General features: G+C 39.5%; 1 long non-coding RNA gene across 1 annotated transcript in view; it reads left to right on the forward strand.

Moving 5' to 3' along the window:
* LOC115946434 (uncharacterized) overlaps window positions 1-12,361 on the forward strand; it is a 50,032-nt gene that overhangs the window by 35,999 nt on the left and 1,672 nt on the right. Inside the window, exon 2 of the long non-coding RNA XR_004080513.2 lies at window positions 11,356-11,417. This is a non-coding gene — a long non-coding RNA (uncharacterized lncRNA). The remainder of the gene's footprint in view (window positions 1-11,355; window positions 11,418-12,361) is intronic.

Raw genomic sequence — 12,361 nt, forward strand, 5'->3', positions numbered from 1 at the left:
ATTAAAAGCTACTAGTGGAGCAGAGATGACTTTATCCAAGCCTGTTAGGCTTTATGCCACATCTTGTTTAGTCACAGTGAGAAATGAACAAGTAGTACCCCATCTTACTGTGCTGCAGTGTATTATCTTTCTTTTCTGGTACAGTGTACAATTAAGGACTATCCCTGTGTGACTAGAATGGTGTCTTCTGTCTTTATGTAATCTATGTTAGAATCTTAATGTGTCTTCTGCGTTGTTAGATCCTGTCCATCTTGTAATGTTGATAACCACTATGACCAATACCCTTGAAAAAGACCTTACAATTCTAAGCATTACTAAACATATTTTTCTCATCTTTAGCTTCGCTATTTTGACTTACTGTAACTCATCTAAGCACCACATAGATATCAAGAGTGGCTGGTGTCCCTGGATCCAGCCCTGGATCTAGAATGGCTACTTACGTGCTTGCTGCATGGGGACCAAATCAGATCCCTAATCCCAACCCATGTATGCTCCTGGTCATCTGCTTCTTGGTCATCACTGTGGGAAGGAGGAAGCCATACCTGTAACGTGAAGCACACTCCCTCCCATGCAGAGCCAGCTAACCTACTCTCCTCTTTGCCCCCTCCCTTTTCTCAAACATTATAACTTTCCACATTACTGCTATGCAAACTGTGCCAGCAGGTTTCTACAGAAATCCCAAGTTCCCGAAGTTGTTTCTCTTATTTTATTTTATTTACTTTTAAAATCCTCTTTCCAGTGACCTTCTAAACAGTCCCAGCAGCTGACCTGAGCTTTCTGCCAATAAACTGTGTTGCCACGGGACCTTTTCTTTGCAAGCTTCCGCTTTGTGTCTCTCTTGCCAGGTGCCAGAATATCAAATTCCTAATTTGCAAGTGCCTGGTAAACACAAAGTAATTTAGAAACTTGGAAGAGTAGCAGTGGCTGTAAGGGAGTATCTTGGGAGTTAGAAAATTTTACCAGGTTTAGTTTTGTTCTGTGCGGGAGCAAAGCTCACCTATGTACAGGTTTTGCAGTTACAGAAAACAGCACTTATCTGATTCAAGATAAAGAAAGTTTTGTATCTTTGAACAACTTCTTGGTACCTTGTTTTGTTTTGCCAGCAGAGCAGTTTGTCAGCCCCCTCTTCTTCAGTGCTAAATTCTAGGTGTTAAAGGTTTTGTCTTCTGATGTAGCTTAAAGAAATCTTTGAAGTAAGGTACATTAGCATATAAACTCTGGAACTCCTTGGTTGCACTTAGGTCAGGATAATAAATGTTTGTTCAGGTACTGTGTCGTAGGAAATGAGTGTTTTCTTCCTTGTCACAATATGTTAGCTATTGTGCCATATTTTTGTTCAACACTTGTCATATTTTTCAAACCTGAGCTTATTATTTCTAATTTCTTTTCCCCAAAATTATAGCGTGAATGTTCTTTTGATCTTGCCTGCTTCAAGCCAGAATGAGTGTTCCTTGCCTGCATATGAATGCCTCCCTCCCTTGGGGATTTCCTCTCTGACTGGCAGAGGAAATGGAAACGAATCAATCATGTGTCACTTCACAGTGTTAGAGATGATGTGAGCTTTATCTCTTACCAATTCTGATAGAATTGTTGTTCCAATTGCACAGGCAGCATCCATGTTTGGTAGCTGGCATCTAATGAATCATGTTTTTGTAGGGCTGGTCATATGGCTTGTAACTGGGCGGTGAATCTGAAGCAGTCTGAATATTACAGATTTTCTGTCTGTTGATGAATTGTGCAGTTGCTTGCCACATGTAACAAGCTTGATATTTGGAATGTGTTTTTATTAATTACACATAAGACATCTGTGCAGCGATTGTGCATTAAGTAGCGTACAAGAGCCTTTCTCCAGGATGAATGGCCAAAAGAGTATTTTCTGTTGGAAGAAAAAAATAAAGCATTTTGGGAAATGAGAAATTAACCAGAATGCGCAATAACTTCATTTTTTGTTAGAAAGAGTATGAATGGAATGGCACCATATGCAAACAGCAGTTTCAATAGTGTATTTTCTCACAGAGTTTATTAGGGACATATGATATCTCCCATGTTTTGTATGTGTGGTTTTACGTAGGCTTTCTTTTTGGGTTTTAATAAAATTAAGTTGTGCTGGGAAAAATCGGCAGAAGAACGGTCCACAACAGGAGGTCTGTAGAACTTGTGCGTGTGCCAGAGGGGCTCTATCATTTGCTTTTCCTGGTTCTCCCGCATTTAAGTGCTCATTTGCAATATTGCATTAATGTAGGGGTTTTGAGTAAATTATAAATGGAGTGGATAACAGCTTGCTTTGGCTGTAAAGCTGCACTCTCATATTTTTGGCAGTAGCTAAAAAGGGCTGATTAGGAGAATCTATTTCCTGTATATTCAAATATAAACCAGATACTCAGTCACGAAAAAGTCATTCACTGTTTTACAAAGACCTTGTTGGTCTTTTTTTTTTTTTTTAACCAATTTGAAATGGTAGCTTGAGTGAAAAACTGGGCAATGTGTTAGTCCTTACACACAAAACAAGCATCGAGAAAAGGTGATTGTATTAATTCTTTCCTTCCTTCCTTCCTCTGTGGATTCTGTGATTGTTTCTGGCTTTAAACAGATGACACTCCCTAAGGACCACGTTAGTGCTCTTAATCCTTCAAAGCAGGAGTGAAAGTGAAATTACTGTAGATGAATATAGAAAAGGCTTCGGTGTTTTTGATGCTTCAGGTTTCATATAAATTTAAAAAATTAACATCAAATCTGTAGCAATGGGTTGTCCATATTCTGTCTGTTGATGCTTGCACTTTTTTTGTGGTCTCCCCTTTGAATACTTACATTGTGATTAGTATTATATGAGAGATCACCTTTTTTCTCTTTTTCTAGGTCCGGTTTGTAAGCACTCCTTTCTGGTGGTGGTCTTCTCTTAGCCTGCTTAGAGACACTGCTGTATTTTCCTCAGGCTGTTCAAGTGGTGATGGTGGTGGTTCTAAGTAGCTAGAGGAAGCTGCGAAGAACTTGGGCAAATAGGCAGAAAATATATTCTGGGTAATAGTCACATTCTCCCACTTACGTTGTGCTGGTCAGTTTTATAAGGGGGTTTTGGATGATGTGGTAGGTAAAGTGTTTATAAGCACAGACCTGTAGATCCAGGAAATCCCTGTTTCTTAATGAGGATCATTGAAGCAGATGTGCCTTGATACTTCCTATGGTCCTGCAGCCTTTCTTCCAGGCTGGGATTCTGAGTATCCAGTGTGGCTGACTGGCAGGTCCCTGTAGGATAGAGCATTTGCACCCTGCATCATTAGAGTCCAAGAGCTGGGGGTAAAGCAAGTTGGATATGCTTGATGGATGTGGGCAGGGCTACTGTCTTCATATGTATACATACTTCTGTACTGCTCTTCAGAATGGGGGTCCCGCCATTGGCTCTGACTAGAAACGACTAATACTTGGTATTGCAGGTAATAGTAGAAGAAATTTGCAGAGCTTTTCCTTGAAGAGGAGGGTGTTACATTTATATGTAGTGGAAGAAAGAAGAGGTAAAAAGATGCTCAGTATTGTGCATATCCTTTCTCAAGGTGGCCTTCGACTGCCTTCCACCTAGGGAGAGTTATAGCTGATAATCCTATAACTATGAACAATTAATAAAGTGGTATTAAAAGGTATCATCCCAGTGGCGGCTGCATATCTCTTAGATTCGATTGCCTCCCCAGCAAACATAATCCATGATGCTTGCTCTGTAGTCCTAATTTACTGATGGGCTTTCTGCAAGTTAACCTTGCCTGTGATGGCAAGAATTCTTATTGTTCACAGCGTCATTATTGTTATACAGTGTTTGCTGGGGGAGCTGAGCCTTGATGATGCAAACTTTCTAATGGAAAATGACATCCCAGAAGCTCGTGGTTAGCTTTGAAGCTGTGGGAAGCTGTATGCTTGAGCTGGCAATGGTACCTTACAGGAGCTTAGTTCTTTATGCAGGTGTATGTGTCTCCTGAAACTTTTTCCAGCACGAGCCTGCTGTTTCCATTAAAGGACTTTATGAGGCTCCCTACACATCATATCTTGCACAGCTTACCATATTGGCTCTTAAAAGTGGCTTTGAATACAATGCCAAGGCCCCCCAGTAGCAGCTTTATGGGCTGCTGGCAGGCTGGGAAGCCCCAGTTGGCTATCCCCATGCTAGCAGAGCCTCCCACATCGGCTTTTCCAGCTAAAATGATGAAGCACCTGTTTTGTTTAGTTCATTAAATATGACTTTCCTGCTGAATAAAGCATGGAGCATTGAGAATTGCCACAAACTCCTCTTCCAGAAGTGCCTCTTCCTATTTGAAGAAAAAACAGATTATAATTGAACACAAACACCTAATCCCCCTGTGTACTGCACTGCTAGTGCCTGTGTAAAGGTCTGTCTCTAGGCCCTAAAAATGAAAGCAAAAGCTTCATCATCAAGGTAGTGTCTGTTTCTTTCAGGATTTCTGGCATGAAGTTATTTTTTCTTGGTTTCTGTTTTGTGGAGTCAGTAAAAAGCCACATCTGTCACTCATTGCGTATACATCAACTTATACATGAGCTCTGGAGGACAGACTCCTAAACTCATCAGTGCTTCTGGATCATTAGATCTGGAATAAGCTGCTCAGAACACTTTTGTCATTGCTTTTTAAGAGCCAGGTAGAAGCTGACTGCCTGTAGCAGCTGATGGGGGCTTAGAGGAAGGGTGCTTGTGGGCAGTGGTGGGAGCAGCTTTAACTCCTCCTTGCCTGCATACGGGTGTCCAGGCACTCACAGTATATTGTGGAAGTGCAAAGTGATGTCTGGTAGCCTTAACATGAGCTCCAGCTCTTTTTAGGGTAAACAAAAGTGGAAAGGTGTCCCGCTGAAATGTAAGTTTCCTGTGAGCAGCAATGTTAAGAGGCATGTATGGATTTATAACACAGCTTGTCTGGGTTTTCTGCTGCCTGTGTAGTTGCTTTAGTGCACAGGGAAAACAAGTGTGTAAAACCTAAGCATCTTCTTGCATTCTAATTTTAAAAGTGATGAAAGGATGTACCATCAAGTAATGAATCAGACACTTAAAGCACAGTACAGCTTGTTTGTTGTTTTTTTTTAGCAGTGGTAAGGACTGAATGATACGTATTTTTGTTCCATGGGGCAAATGTTAAAATATGAGGGCAATACAGCTGAATGATATGTACATACACATTTTATTCTCCTCGGTGAACACAGATTTAAAACTCAGCTGCTTAGTAAACCCCATTTAAAGATTAGAGCACTGAAGAAACAAACACTAGATAAGGTTTTAATTTAACAACATAGTCTGATTTCTTTTAAAGGAAGAAAAATACCCTAAAGATTTTATGCAAGTGTGACATATATGAAAGAAACTTCCTACAATAGAAGCTTGATACGCTGTTTAACTTAAATCTTGAAGGTGAAGAATCTCAGGGAGACAGGAGAGGTAGAGTACAAGCAACTAGATCTAACCAGGCTGCCTTACCAAAGAGAATTTGGGAATTTGTAGTGCAGTTTTTAAAAGACACTGCCAAGGTAAATTCTCTTCAATCTAATTAGTAAAGAAGGAAGAAAGTGTTCAGTTGTTTCATGTTCACCATCTGCCAATGTTGTATTTCTGTTTTTATAAGAATTTTCTACTTCATGTTGCTTCACATTGACATTTGGAGGAAGGATGATACATGAAATAAAAGGCAGCATTGGATGGGGAAGGAATGAACTCAAGGATAGTGCTGGAATGCATGTGTATCCTTTCAATAAGTGGGGAAAGCCAGGCAGGACTCAATGGGTTTGATTTAGACCCAGTACTGTGTTTTGAATATAGCAAGCCAGTCAATAATGGTCTCTGCTTTTGGTTAGTCCTAGATCAGAATACAACATATGTTGTAGTGCACTTCCAGATGCGATTTCCCAGGGTGGTTCAGAGGTTCAAACACTTCAGTGAGTCACAAAGCAGGGTGTCAGCAACCACATCTTTCAGGATCACTATGTTCAGGCAAGAGCCCAGAGAGGAGGACGTAAAAGGCTACCATGCGGATTGATTGCAAAAGTGTTGGCTCCATGTTCTCATGAAGTCTGTCTATGAATATGGCTGGAGCCTGACATCTTATAGCTCTGGCTTGTCTACAGAATTTCCAACATCTTTTTTACACAAAGGCTACAGGCAACATCAGCCAGCACGTGGCTTGTATTATTTTCACATTACTATTGTTAGGATTTTGAATGTTGACTAATCTGTTATTGCTGTGGTGTATTACTGAAACAAAATGTGGCCTTATTTTGACAGGGAAATGTATGTCCTGTGACACAACTGCTTTGTGATCTATTGCACTGCCTTGTTAGTTTGACATTTTCCATTAATGTGAAAGGGGAGAGCAGAGTAGAGTAGCATAAGAAGGGGAGATGTTCATCTGGCCATGAATTTTCCCTCTCTGTGAAAGACTCTCATGTCCTTTACCCCGGTTAGCCACCATCTCAATACCGTGTGATGTGCTTGCCCACTCAGAGTTTAGCTGGCAGTTCAGACACAGTTTGTTCCTGTTGCAAAATCACTGCAAGTGAAACAGCTCCACCAGTCTTCCTGGGCTTTCCTGTGGCTTTCTTGGCTGCCAAGCTTGAGAAATAAGAGTGTATTCTTTTTGGTTTAGCCAGAATATAAAGATCCAGATGTTTTCAAGTAAGTGTGATCATCCTTAATTTCAATTTATTTGAAACAGTTTATATAGATTACTTCAGATGGTTTGGATTTTTTTGTTATGATTTTTGATGTGAAAAAACTCAAGTTTTGTGTACACTGTCAGATTTTTCTCAGGTTTCATGATGTGGGTAATTTGTGGGTTTTACTGGAGATGAAGATTTATGGAAGCAAAAGTTTATGCAGATAATTTTTGTGTATTTTCTTTTTCACTTTCAGAGAAAAAATCACAGACATTATTTGATGAGCTGGCATAAGATTTCTGAGAGCATGACTTAATATTTTAATTATTTAACTATTTAAGTATTAATATTTCCAAGTCGTTAGTTTCATTTTCACTGTGTTGTTTCATTTGCTTGCCTGTTCTTTTATTGATCTGATTTTATTCACTAGGAGCAGCAATGATTATAGACATTAATTTCCAATAAAGATCTTGTGTTACTCTGTTAAAAACAAAAACTTACCCCCCCGCCCCAAAGACTCTTCTGAAAAATTCCTATCTGAATGGGAAGTTTGAACAGCTGTAAAACATCACAGCAATATGTGTATATGTGTAGGGAGGCAGAGGAGGTGTTGATTTGAAAGGGGCCCTGGTGTCTTCAGAGGAATCCTTAAACAGTTGTGTGTTTAAGCGCTCTGGCTTTCTCTGAAGTCAATGCTTTTCTCATAATAGAATACTGTGCATAATACAAGCTTTTAGTCAGCATGCTTACTGTCCTATGCTAGTGTTTACAGGGCAGAGTGTAGACTCTTTACGTCTGTGTCAGAGTAGCATCTCAGACAAAGTAGTTCTCAAAATGTGACCGAGAGTGCTTGTGTCATAGTCCAAACCAAGAGCGCACTCCATTGCCACCCAGGGTGTGAGGTTTTAGCTGGTATTTGGAATTGTATTTCAGTGGACAGGTGGAAGTAATGACGACAATAAGAATGTCTTTGATGCCATATTTAGCAAGTGCTCTTTTCCTCAAGTGGGATGATCAAACAACAGGAAGCAGTTTCCTCACTTGTAATATGAAGCCTGGCTTTGCAGCCAGCACCCTGTCTGAAAATCTGCCTCTCGTTTGTAGAGAAGAATAAACCATTGACTTCCATGCTGCTCATGACTTCCATGTTGGGTTTGCTACTCCATGCAAGTTTAATGCAGGAAATACAGCTGGAACCAAGCCAGCTCTTCATCCCTTTAGGTACCTCTGTATCATCACAGTTGGAAGAGCCTGAAAGCCTCCTGCCCCTCCTAGGAAGCTTATGTCCTGACTGCGCTCAGGGCAGGCAAAGTAGAACTGTGAGTTAGGGAAATCTGGCCATGAACTTGGGGCTATTGCATTTTTCTCCCCATGAGTGATGTGCTCCAAAACCCTGATAGTTCCCATTATGAATACAAATCAGATCATACCAGTAAACCAGAACTGCAGAATTTTGTCAAGCACATCTGTCAGACAACAGAAGTGTAAGTTACTGTTCACGCTGGTCTTTGAGTGGAGGCTTTCATTGTTAGCACTCCAGTGAGTTAGGACTTGCTTGATTTGAATGAGCAGTGTGGCTGTCTCATGTATGAACTCAATAAAGTAATTATTAGGAAGTGCATATTCATGTGACTATTTTAATGCTTGTAATTATGTGGAATATAGTGTTAGGTGCATGTGTTTGTAATATTTGAATAATAGAAAATATAATCCCTCTATTCTAATAGTTTGTTAGCTATTAAAATACTATTATATATACTAGAGGTGTATTTGGTCTGTTTTCCATATACGTATGGGTAAACACACTGCATGGATTTTCCTCTGTTTCATAAAGGAAAGAGTAAATATAAATAAATTCCTCTTTTATTTATGTAGGTAAGTTTCACATCAGTGGTTGGAAGGGAAAAGGCCTGTAAGTTAGATTGTGGTTAAGCACTATTGCATGTGATCTCTTAATTTATGTGTGTGGCAAACTCAAAGGTGAGATGACCCAGATCTGATTGCGATCTTGTATGAGTGTAAAGCAGATGGACAGCGGCAGCTCCCCATGCAGCCACAATGCTCTTGTCAGTGGGAGTCAGCCAGAGATCAGAATCTGGAAAATTTACATATTCTAGATAAGAAGGTGAAACTTTATATTTTGTGGTGCTTGTTTTGAAAGAACTGTAAAAGAGACCGCATCTTCGCTGGGTTTCTGCTTGTCCTCATTTTACTACTGTTTCCTTTTCTTGTGCTATGAAGTACAAAAAAAACCTAAGCTGACAGTAGTGTAAAATGAAAGCTAATTGGTACTTCAGAAAAGGAACATAACTCTGAACAATCCATCTGCTACTAGTGGGGGATACAACTGGGTCTCTGCAATAAAAGTACTACAGGGTGCCTCAGGTCCTCTCTGAGCAGGCAAAAAGGGATTTCTGAACAGATCATGGTCATCATCACTGGAGACAGTACTTGATGTTATGGAGAGATCTCTGTAGAGAGAGACAGTAAGTATACTAATGTGATGAATTTTCAGCCCTTTTGATTTCTTCAGAATACTGGCTTATTGTACTTGAGCACTAGCATAAACTTGTGCCACGTGTATTTCTTGGATGTTGCTGTGTAAAAGTAGCTGCAAATTGCCAAGAACTGGCTTCTGAAATACAAATGTGAATTTTCAAAAGATTTTTTATTTAAGGTTAAATTAAAGAAAAAGCAAGGGAAAGACCTAGAAGGTCTTTGTGTAAAAAAAAAAAAAAAAAAAACCAAACAAAACCCCAAACACCACAAAACCAACCAAACAAGATCAAAACCAACAAACAATACCAAACAAGACAAAGTGTGTTGTGAATGTTTCATTTGTGAAAATATTAATATAGGAAACATTAATCTAAAAGAAACAAGGTTCTTAACCCTTACTCAGATGTGATGGGTATCCTCAACCTAAAGCCCAAAAATGCTGGATTTTATTTTGAAGCAGGATGTGCCTTCTGAATATGGATGAAGAATCAGACTACCCAGTTTTCTTTAGATAGGTTATTTCTCCATTTAGACTGTGGTACTCCACTGCTATTCATCTCATTTTACACTAAGTTTTTCAAATTTCCATAGAAACTATGTGGGTTTTCCTGCAAACGGTTGGGTTTTGGTTGTGTATTGACAGACTGTATAAAATCTTTCGAATGTGTGAATATATATGTTTTTAAAATGTCACTGGATGAACCTCCAGTTATACACCCTCCAATGTTACTAGAGCTAACAAAATGTTGAGCAAAATTAGAACTTACTGAGACCACCTCCCATTTTAGTTTTGTGTTTGATTTTGCTGCTGTTGAATTCAGGGCAGTAATTAACTCAGTGAAGGAATGTAGTTCAGGAGCCTGGATCTGGATGATTGGCTTTCCTCCTAGTTTTCCCACACCAACCTAGACCTCCGAGATAGATATCCCCCTCTCTGAAAATGAGACTCAGACAAAGTGCAAATTCTTCATTTCCTGAAATCTCATTGTTTAGGCCAACAAACATGCAGGTCAGTGTGCAGGTTGGAGAACACCGGCTTAGTTTCCCTGGATCAATGAAGTGTAATTTGAGGCTTGTGGTTGTCTGTCCAGCTTGAAGAACCAGCACTGAGAGCAAAGGCTCAGCACCCGTTCCTTTGGATATTTGAGCAGCAAAATACTGTTATCGCTGTTCACTTCTGCTGGCATTTGGCTCAGTGCTGTGCTGTTTACTTAGTCCAGGTGTAAATTTGTGCTAATGTTTATGCCAGCCAGTTCTCATAGAATAGAGGCAGCTTGCGCTGTCCTTATGTAGGTAACCTGGAAAAGGGGGGGGGGGAAAGGAAATTAAAGATTTTAGCTCTGCAGATGTTCACATAGATAGTCTCTTACAACAAAGCTGCTTGCTCTCCCTATAAGTCAGTCTCTCTCCATAAAATCAAGTAGCAAAGAGTCCTCAGTGAACAATAAATGAAAAACTTTACTCAAATCTGGCACCAGATGCAGATTAAAGAGCAGTAGATGTAACTGGCTATGCTACCTAATGGTGTTCTCCGCAAGACATATGAACGATTAAACTGATAGCTTCTCCTCTCAGTGGGAAATGGTGCATATAAATGTGTGCTGCCTTGAATATCTTTGGAGTGTGACTGCTGCTTTTTGCATGGGGAGCCTTTTTTAGTCAGTAGAAACTTGGGCTTACAGTGTTTGTTTCATTGAATTTCAGGATGCTAATTAATTGTTAGGCTTCACTGAGTGTTCACTAGGACGTAATCAGATCTGCATTTTAAGTGAGTATGTGGTTTTGTTTGTTTTTGTACTGAAGAGTTCATTAAAAGTTGATGGGAGTTGAGTGTGTCTGGGCCCAATCATGCACCTCTTCCTGAAGTGCTTAATTCAAATGATTAGGTTGTTTGGTGATAAGAAATACAATGTCAGCAGGATCCTAATTATTTAATCTACCTAACCACAACATGAGCATTATGAGGAATGCACGTAGGGAGATCAAAACTCTTGCATCTCCATAGCAGCAATGCTAGAAAAGGAAAAAGGTGTCTGTTTGTGTGTATATGCAATATCGTACTATTGCACTGCTTGACACGTGTCTCCATAAAAGATGTGTCACTCCATTGTAATAGTTAAAACTTTATCTGTCAGTTTGATTAAGTGTGATTGAATTATAATGTTGATGTTAAATGCACAGTATCAGATATAATTGATATATCTTTCTGCTCTGTTGCAGATTACAACACCTTACTTAAACTAAGAGACAAGAGTATTTCTTGAAAATTAAGAGATCCGCAGGTAAGGACTAAGTTAAGCAGTTTTCTTTTTATAAAGACCATGCCATTGTTAATCAGCACCAGCATGAAGTAAACACAAAGGACAGTTAGTGTTTGTGAATGTACTTTGAAAAGGTGCAGAAAAATCACCTGAGTTGTTCACAGGGATGCAAGCTGAAGTAAAGAGGCTATTTGAGAAGGACACATGTATGCATGATCGGATGAGCTTACTATTTTGAATGGTACCTAGGATGTTTTTCAGGAAGGGATTAGAAAAGAATTGTCTTCTGACAGAAAAATGGGAGCCAGCTGAGAAAGCAGATGGAGGTAATGGGCAGCACTCTGACACTAGGTTTTAGCAGCATGACTCTGGTACAGGCTTCTTACCGTTTCTCTGGTATTTCCAGAGGAGCATTGGTAAACCTAAACTTAGTGTTCAGGAAATGTCACTCTTCCCCTCGGGGTTATTGCTAAGTAATAGCATACCCAGCAAGTTAAGTTGTCCTTCTTTGACTGATGTCTCCCCTGGGATAAACAAGCAGTAGTTTGGCAGAGTGAAAAATCAGCAGCTCTTTGTTTAAACAATCTGTTAAAACTCCTGCCTTGTGCTTAAGAGAAAGGATTTGAGGCTTTTCAGGAGGATTGTTGAAAGATTAAATAATTACTCTCTTCATTATGGGAAAAGTCCAAATTTGCTGGAAATGGTGGTTTAAAGCAATATAGTCACAGCTGACATAAAAATAAAATGTGAGAAGTTTTGCTTTGTCAAATAATGGGGTGGGGGTTTGTTCTTATTTTACTTCTAATGAAGACTGCTACAGTGCAGGTAAGAAGTTCACTCGACTCCAAGTAAAGGAAATAAATTAATTTGATAGATGTTTACAAAACGTATGAAGATACCCTCTAAGTTATGAACTGCCAATTCACTTTTCCCAGGTAATGAAAACTTTGTGAGCTGTTCAGTCT

Source organism: Melopsittacus undulatus, chromosome 7 (genome assembly GCF_012275295.1).
Source record: "Melopsittacus undulatus isolate bMelUnd1 chromosome 7, bMelUnd1.mat.Z, whole genome shotgun sequence".
NCBI lineage: Eukaryota > Metazoa > Chordata > Aves > Psittaciformes > Psittaculidae > Melopsittacus > Melopsittacus undulatus.